The sequence below is a fragment of the Narcine bancroftii genome, chromosome 11, assembly GCF_036971445.1.
Source record: "Narcine bancroftii isolate sNarBan1 chromosome 11, sNarBan1.hap1, whole genome shotgun sequence".
Lineage (NCBI taxonomy): Eukaryota > Metazoa > Chordata > Chondrichthyes > Torpediniformes > Narcinidae > Narcine > Narcine bancroftii.
The window spans coordinates 12,233,701-12,243,455 of NC_091479.1; positions in this window are offsets into that span (position 1 = coordinate 12,233,701).

Sequence of the window (9,755 nt, forward strand, 5' to 3'; positions counted from 1 at the left end):
CATTTTGAATAGGGTCAATGAAACAAAAAGGCAGTTCAAGCAAGAGTTTGTACACATCGGTTAAAATCTCTTGACTAGTTCAACATGAAATCTCTGTCATATTTAAAGAAATTGAATGTGAAACTGCTTTGCTACAGCTCTGAATTTAAAATGCGCTGGGCTGTATGAATTCTGAAACACTTGATGTTTTGCCATGTAGGCAAATGCTTGCAGAGCATAAAAGACAAAATATTTTGTTTGTGCAATACATAAGACTTACTACAATTTATCAAATTGCATTTATTTTTTTGTATGTTATTGGTATGGCGAATTAAAATTTAAAAATCTTTAAAGGACTTTGGCTTATTCTGTTTATTAATGGCTAAGAATAATCTGACTTTCTCTGGTTTACTGTGTAGCATTCATTCTCAGGTTTAATCCCTCAAATGCGGGAGGTGAAAACCAGCCCAAAAGATCGTGTTCTTTACAGGAATTTTACATGTCACAGAGCCCTGCTCTCCATTGGCACTCTCACAAATCCTGTCTCCAGCAGCCAAATACGACGGGAAAATTAGTAGGTTGACATTAAGATGCGGCTAGTTGACAAACGGCCAAGCTACGAACATCTATCCTCCTGCGGAAACACGTCTGTCCATGACCTCCTGTAAGTCCAAACCAAGGCTAAATTGGAGGCGCAACACCCAATCTGGGCGCTCTCCAACCGGATGGCATTAACATGGAGTTTTCCGGTTCCTGCTAGCCCACTTCCTGTTCTTCCCCATCCCTCTATCTCCTTTCCTCCAGCTCTCCGCACCCTTCCCCCTCCATTCACAGAGCCATCCCTCCTCCCCCTGTTTGCTGGTGTGCCCTCCCTCACTTATCTGCCTATTACCTCCTGCCTGTGGAACTACTGTTCATTCCTCTGCCTCCCCACCAAAAAAAAAACGTTTTGCTTGGGCACCTGCCTACATTTGGTCATATCTTGATGAAGGGTTCAAGCCAGAAACGTTGATTATGTATCTTTATCTTTGCTAAAATATACTGTTTGAACTGCTGAATTATACTCTAGCCTTGTGTTTTTACTTCAATCACTCGTGTTTTACTGACATCAATCTTTAATTGGCTTGTCTTGTACCTGACTCCAGATGCACAAATGATACTGACACTTCATTGACCCTTCAGGGCAATTGGGCAGTGGACAATAAATGTCCATTGTCATCTGCAATGTCCACACCCAATGGGGGGGGGGGGGTGGTGGTAGGTATGGGTGCCAAGGAAAAGAGAAGGGGCCTCAGTTTCACACTGCGTCTAAAAGATAGCACCTCCTGTACTTTGGAAGATCAGCCTAAAAATTTGGTTCAAGGCTCCAAGATGGGGTTTGAACCCGCAATGTTTTGACCCAGGTGAGGCCACGCACACAGGTGAAGTTCAGCTGCTGGAGGTATGTACACACAAGTGCTTGTGGTGAGCAGGAAAAAGAACAATCTATTAAATTATTTGGCATGCTTCAGAGTAATTATTTAAAAAAAAAACTCCCTCATGAGTAATTTCTTCCCCCGGCACCAAAGGTCTCTCCTTTGTAACTACCTCAAAATGTCCAATTTTGAAAGTAATTAGGACTTGCACCAAAAGGAGAGAGGGATAGACTTGGATGGGGCTGAACAGCCTCCTGTGTATTTAAAAACCAAAAATCCTAGAGCAACTCAGCAGGTCTCACTGCGTCCATAGGAGGTAAAGATGTACAACCATCGCTTCAGGCCTGAACCCTATTCCTCCTTGGATTTGCAGCCTCCTGTGTTCTGGCAATTTGCATAGTTTTACGACTGAACCAACATCAGTTACTGCATGTGTGTATGTAAACGTCACATTTTGTGGACCAAGAGTTAGAGGGTTGATACGGCACGCACACTGCTTTTGATCGTGGTAAGTACCTTCATCGTCTGAAGTGTTGGGGGTTCCATGGGCGGGCAGCTGAGAATGGGTCGTAAGCCCATGTTCGGGGTGTCGGGAGTTCAGATTGGCAGGAGGGAGGCCGGGGCCTAGGTGAGACAACTAATGGGCCATCGATAACTTTGGTGGGCTTTTGCGGGTGGGGAAAAATAGGGGGGGTGGTGTTGACGTTCACGTGGTATCACGTGATAAGTTGTGGCTATCCCTTGAGGTCAAGGATGTTTGTTCCAATGATCGATTTATTGCCTATTTATCAAGTGGCTAAATTTGGAAAGAGGCCCAGAGAGTGAAAGATGCCTATGTGTGTATTTGTTTAACATGTGCTTCTTGGAGTGAAACATCAAGTGCATGATACTTCACAAATCAACCAACTTGTCCCAATGGCCTGGAAACCACGACGATTGGAGATGATGGATTTGTTGCAGCCTTCACAGCCGTTGAGTTCAGAGTCACTTCGTCTGCCTGTTCCACTATTGAGGACTTGATTGGATTGTTCTTTGTCATGACCATCACCCTTGACCTTACCTCCATGGGTGGCCCTACCAAGAGCATAGTTCTCAACGGTGTCACTCTCGGGATCTCAGGACCGCACAAGCCTCTCCGTGGATTGTTATCTTGTTGCGGTGGAGAAGCTTGTGGGGCCCTGAGATCCTGAGGGCAACGCCGTCTGGAGCTATGCTCCAGGTAGGGCCACCCATGATGGTAAGGTCGAGGGTGAGATCTAAATGTCAATGACGACAATTAAGCCATTGTCCAGTTCATCATACAGAGAGAAGCCGAAGGACTTAGCAGGGTCAGGCAGCATCTGTGGAGAGAAGGGGACAGACTGCTTTGTATAGGGACTTTTTTTTTAAAGACTAGGATATTTAATAAGAGGTTTGGAAGGTGATAAATTTAAATTCAGACATACTGGACACTTCTGGGCCATGAGCCTGTGCATCTGAAATACCACAATTAATTTACAACATCACCCATACATTTTTTGAAGGGTGGGAGGAAAGTGGAGCACCCAGAGGAAATTCACGCAGACACGGGGATACAAACTCCTTACAGATAGTGTGGGATTGGAACCCAGGTCGCTGTCGCTAATGGTGTTGAGCTAACCATACCTCCCATGAAAGATGCTGGGGAAGGCTGTGGAGAGACAGCGGAAGGAACTAATAGAAGGGGGAGAGAGAGTGAAAAGCGAATATGAAAATGGGTAAAGAACAGCTGGAATAGGAACTGGATGAGAGTTTCATGGAATTGGAATTTGATGTACACCTGGTTGAGTAAGAAGCCCTAACCCAGGTGACATACAGCGTGTTGTTCCTCAAGTCTACGTTTAGCCTTGGCTTGACAATGGATGAGGCAGAGGACAGACTGGCCTATGGGAATGGCCAAAAGACTTGAAATGGCTGCGAGTTCCAACCAGCCCCTGTGGACAAGAAAAGGCTCTTGGAAAAATGACCTCCCAGTCTGCATCCGGTTCCACCAATGTACGTGCAAGAGCCAAAGGCCAGTTGTTTACCATTGTTGGTTTGGCTGCGAGCATCAGCGGCGGCCCGGGAACCGGAGGCTGTGCACGTTCGGTATCTTCCAGTGCGCATGCGCTATGGACTGGGGGGGTTGGAGCAGTTAGTCAGCCTGCGGAATAGGTTCCGATGCTTTCTGTTGACCGTTACCAAGGGAATTGAACACTGCGTTACCAAAGAGACTGGCTGTTGTATGTTATTGTTAGAAAGCGCATTATGATATTATTAAGAATGTTACCATGGATGTTACGAGTCGTTTTGTGTTAGTAAACCGTTTTAAAGCTCATCTGACTTGGTTGTGAATTCCTCTAACGCGTCCAAGAACCCACTTAACCTCTGAGTGGCATAATAGTGACTACATTTAGTCAACAGAAAATTATATTTGGAACATTTGGAGGGGAAACCGTCCTGACAAAAGTCTTTGGTTTGGAGCGATACTGAACACAATATGGCGGCCATGCTGGAGAGCAGGCTGCTGACAGCAATCTGCCTCCGTCGGTCCGAGTATTGGCCACAGAGGGGCCCAGAGCTAATCCTAGAGCAGGATGTCCCGTAGACCTGTCAGAAGAGCCATTTCCTGGGAAATTGACTGCAGCCCTGGCGGAAACTCGCTTGTTGACATCACCGCCATCAGAAGCGGTAGGATTATGTTTGTGGACTCCTGTGTATTTACTTAATTTGAACACAGTTTGGAGGCTCTGCCGCTTGCCCATTGGGGACTGTTGAGTATTGAGCTCTTGTGTGAGCTTGGTGCTCAACCTCGGCGGATGGAGATGCTTAAAATGGCTGTTACTGATTTAAAACTGTTGCAGAAGACATCGACTGAGCTTAAAATCGGCAACTTGGAAATGGCTGACGGTGGAGAGAATGAAGATGCAAAGGATGTGCATTTCCATCTGGAGAATGATCCAGGTATGAAGGTCTGACCTGCAGGATGAAATACAACCAGGTGACAGTGTTGGAAGCAGGAGAAGCAAACAAAGTTCTTCTGAATCTAGCCCCAAAGCTTCCCACCTGATAATCTGAATATGACTGAGATTGTCTGATCTCGGAAGCTAAGCAGGCTCAGGCCTGGTCTGTACTTGGAGGGGAGATCGCCGGGGAACACCATGTGCTGTAGGATTCTGGGTGGGGCTGTATTGGGAAAGGTTGTGGCTGTCGTGTGACAGCACTGCTCTCTACCTAGTCGGAGGACGCACCAGCTGCCAATCAAGGTTTGGTTCCCCCCCACCCGTTAGTGCACACCTCGCTATTGGCCCAATGTAAATTACTTTTACATTTTTTTTTTTTTTTTTTTTACCCCCTCCATAAATCTTCGTCCGCGAAGCCAAGCCAAAGAGAAGAAGAGAAATTACTTGGACTGCCCTCTCCAGTCTGCCTGTAGTTGGCCATGGGCTGTTGTAATTACATTAACTCTCCTGCCACTGAGCTATTGGCTCTCGGTAAATGATGTGGGCTTGTCCCTCCAGCACTAGAAAGGTGCCATGTCCTCTCTGTTTTTGCCAGCTTCACTCCAGGCCTAGAAATGTGCTGGAGAAACTGTTGGTAAGATGTGCACTGTTAAAAGGGTGGGGACCATTTAATTAGTGTCCCTTGTAGCATAGAGCCGTCCCTGCACTGAGTTGAGGGGTAGAGATTTTTCCCTGATCATTGTGTGTACCAGTTCATTGGGTGTGTTGTGTTGTGTGTGCTCGTATCAGTTGCCTTCCGTAAATAAAATCCTTCCCTACATCAAAACTATGTTCAGAGTCCTTGCCTTTGAGATCTACCCAACCTGTTTCCTCACTCACAACAGGGGCGCTGGGCAAAGTGGCCGCTCTCTGTCTGCCTTACGGTCGACAAAAGTTAAAGAATTTCACGTACGTTAAACGTCATATCCCGTGACAATAATGGAACTTTTACCTGAGTGTTTAAAGGCTCAGGTCAAAAGCGGCTGGTCTTGTTGCACCAACTGAAATTGCTTAAGGGTAAGTACAGCGAAAAGGAGAACCAGTTAAGGAGGGAAGAGCAAACAGCGAAGGAGGGAGAACAAGGAGAAAAAGAGCAGCTGGGTGCGACATTGCTGCTCTTAGGGCCAAGGTTAGGGTAGAAGGAACCTCAACAGGAGCTCCTTTTGTCCTACAGGTGCCAGACACGTGTACACGTGGACTAATCCACCCAAGGCACAGTGTGACCAATCCATAAGCACCAGTGTTAACAACCGCAGACGGAGCTGTGGCTCGAGTCCAGTCTGTCGCCGCAGCCCCCGTGACACTCCCGTCGAGCGTCAGAAATCCAGGCGAACGTGCGCGCGTGGCAGCTCAAGCTGCACTCACTCCCTGCAACGGTGAACGCCTTCTCATTCATGGAAAGGCAAAATGAAATCACTGTATCATTAATTCAGCTGCGATGTTTCACTTTCATGCCCAAGAAGGGATCCACTTCAGTCCCAAGCGTTCATTAAATAATTGGAGCATAATATTGAAAGCAAGCACAAACCCCCCCCCCCTCAGCGATTGTCAGTTCTCTGGAACAGTGCACGAGTGGACAGCCAAGGGAACTTGTAAGGAGTTGCCTGGTAAGGAGTTGGACAGAGGATTCATGACAGCTATGTCTTTACTGCAAGAGTGACGAGCATAAAATTCCAGCAACTTGTCTGGAGAAAACTCTTTCACGGTTGTCGATAAAACCGGAAGGCACAAGGGCTCTGCGTGCGTATACCCCTCTTTCTGAGAGGAGGTTGTAATGACGTGGAAAATACGTGCATGAGCTTAACATGCCTGCTAATATGCTAGCCATCGTAAAGAAGTTTCCCGGCCAGCTGAGGGATGTGGATTCCAGGAAAAAACACAATGGGAAGGTTACCTTTAAGGATATGGTGGATTTCCTTGAAAGGCAAGTGAGGATCGCAACGGAACAGGTATGTGGAGCTATCAAAAACACTCCCAACAGTGAACGAAGAGGTCCAACTCACAGCCTCATCCCAGATTAAAAGAAAGTATCTTTGTTCTATGCTGCATCAAGTCCAGTCAGTTACCTCAGTGTTTATTCGATACGTTCTTTGAAGACCACAAGAAGACCTTTCAGCGAGTCCATGAACTTTAAAATCGAAAACTAGCATCTGAACTATGCAACACAGTTGCCCTCTAGTGTTCATTTTGACATCCAGGCCTTTATTTGATGGATTTGTGCTGTCCAAGCCTTGGAATGAAATCTTTGTACGGTGTTTTGTTACTGACTCGGAAGAAGTTTAACAGGTTCAACATGAAGGCATTTGATGCCAACGCCAGAAATAAACTTCAAATTACTAAAATATATTCAGAATTTTGTCCTGATTAATGATTTTAGTGTCGTATTTGGATGTAGAGTTCAGATTTATTGTTAGATCACATACAACCCTGAGATACTTTTTCCTGCGGGCAAGGCAGTGCAAAGGAAAACTGTATTCAATGTGCATGTAAACTAATAAAGAAATTTAAACAAATGGTGCAATACAGAGAGGGGAAAAAAAAGCAATAAAAAGTGCACAAGACCTTAAATGAGCCCCTGATTGAGTTTGTCGTTGAGGAGTCTGATGGTGGAGGGGGAGCAGCTGTTCCTGAACCCGGTGGTGCGAGGCTTGTGGCACCGAGACCTCTTTCCTGATGGCAGCAATGAGAGCAGAGAGTGTGCTGGGGGGAGTTGTGGATCCTTGATGCTCTCCGACGGCAGCGTTCCCTGTAGATGTTCTCGATGGTGGGAAGGGTTTTGCCTGTGATGACCTGGGCTGTGTCCCACTACCTTTTGCAAGGCTTTACATATACGTAAGTGCATTGAAATTCTTATTTGCTATACCCATATGGTACGAAAGATTCACCATCTGCAATAGAATTAACCCAGTAGAGAAAATTTTGAATGTAGACCTACAATACAGTAACAGGCCCTTCTGGTCCACAAGCCCATGCTGACAAAATACCCCAATTGACCCTCAAACCCCATATGTTTTTGAAAAGTCGGAAGAAACCGGAGCTCCCCACATAGACACGGGGAGAACACGCAATCTCCTTACAGACAGCATGGGATTCGAACTCGGGCCGCTGGTGGTGTAACAGTGTTGCGCTAACTGTGCCTCCCCTTTTGAGCCCCTCTAAGAAGAGATAATATAAAGGAAAGATAAATTTGAACAAAAAGTGGCATTGTAATAATGCAGCCAGGTCTTCTTCTTGTCCTGGAGTAGATTATGGCTTGGTTAAGGGGAGGTTCAAGAACATGGTAGATATTGGGGGGAAAAATGCTCTTGAACCAGAAGGGCCAATCATTGTTTTTTTGTACTGTACTGAAGGCAGCTGTGAGATGAGGTTGTGACCAGTGTAATGGGATGTTGGCTGCCTGCTTGAAGTCATCTATGTGAGGCCCTGCCTCTGTGAGTACCCATGATGAACTTGGCAATGTTAGTTTCTTTCTGCAGCCTTCCCCACTCCTGGACACTCGAACAACCAAACTGGGCCCTGACGCAACCAGTCAGTATACTCTGCACACACAGTGGAGAAAGAAACGGATCTTGGGATGCCCTCAGGAGATCAGATGGCATCTTTGGGAAGTGGAACAAATGTAATACAGGTGCCACTCAACTTACGATGGGTTACGATCCGGAAAACCCATCATAGGCTGAGCAATAATTCCGCACCCACCTTTTTTTAATAATTACATTTCGAATACCTTTATTCCACACTTTAAAAACCCATTAACGTACACAGCCGAAAGCAGGGTGAGAGAGTAGCGGCCCACATATCGCAAGTGCGGGAACAGATTGGAATTGGAAATTGAAATTATGGATACGAACCAGCGTAAATGTGAAAAATTGTAAGTCAGGACATCGTAGGTAGAGGAGCACTTGGTACCTTCAGGGGAGTGGGGGTGAGAAGGGAAAGTGAGAACCGGATAAATCTAGAGACATAATTGTTTTTTTTTATTGTGGCCATGCGGGAGAGAGGCAGAAAGGAAAAGGAGATGATCAGAAACTGGAAAGGGTTAAGAGCAGGTGGTGACACCTTAGTGGGCAGAGGCTGGATCTGGAGGGAGTGAATAGGAAGGTGGAGAGAGTAGGTTGCAGGCAAAATGCGGGTTAACAGGTTTACAGTGTGAACAGGCGCAGACTTGAGTTGAAAGAGCCTGTTTAAGGAAGCCTAAACACAGAAGTCCAAAAAAAAATCTGGATGCCAGGAATCTGGACCATCTGAAAATCCAGACTTTTCAAAAACACTCAAACCTTTAAAGTTTAGTGGAGTTTTGTGTTTATATGTGTGTAAGTCCCACAGGTGCACAGCGGGAACTAGTGACCATACAGGCAATCGTCGCAAAGAACTTCATTTGTATACTCTATTTTTCTTTTACAATATAATTTCAAGCATTACAAGCTCTTTTGTTTTTTTGGTGGTGAACACTTTTTGTTCAAACTTTTGTCAAGTGTAGACTATATTTTTCTTTAAATAAACAATGTACTGTGTTTGCTCATGAATAAACTACCAAAATTGACCTGTTCATCTCTTTATTCCTCCTTAAATTTGAATTTTAAAAGTACTGCCCGAGAATCTGGAAAATCTCGTCCTATTCCCTGAGCTGTCCGGATTTTCGGACTTCTACTGTACATGAAAGGCTTTGACTTAGAAGATAAGTCTCTAAGGGTCGAAAAAGTCCAAAACATATGGATTAACGTAATATCTCCATTGTTAGACCTATCACAACAAGGACTTGTATTTGGGAAGATGCGAGAAAGTTTATCTTTGGACGTGTGAGCTCTATGGACTACTTTAAATTGTAAGACAGAATGATGAGCACATAGCGACGTATTAACCAATTTAAAGATCAAATCTCAAATCTCTTCAGATATTGAAAAATGAAAGTCCTGTTCCCATGTTTTTTTAATTTTTATCTTAAGGAATGATGCAATTTCAATAACATTTCCTCAAAGACCCCCACCACCCAGGCCATGCCCTCTTCATTCTGCTACCATCGGGAAAAGATACAGGAACTGAAAGACGAGCATTCAGCGGCACAAGGACAGCTTCTTCCCCGCTGCCATCAGATTCCTGAACGAACAACGAACGGCAGACCCTGCCTTACTTTTCGTGCAGTATTATTTTTAGTAATGTCGTAAGGTGGTTAGAATATGAAGGTTTGCTCCGACGCTGCTGCAAAAGCACGATTTTCATGACTTGTTCATGAAATAGATTCTGATGTATGTACTTTTCACAGTAAATCTGAACTTCAGAGCAGCACTTTCAAAGAACGGAGGATGCTGGGCGATCAGTGCCACTTGTGGTCCACTGCTGCCATCAAGAGGTGGCAAATGTA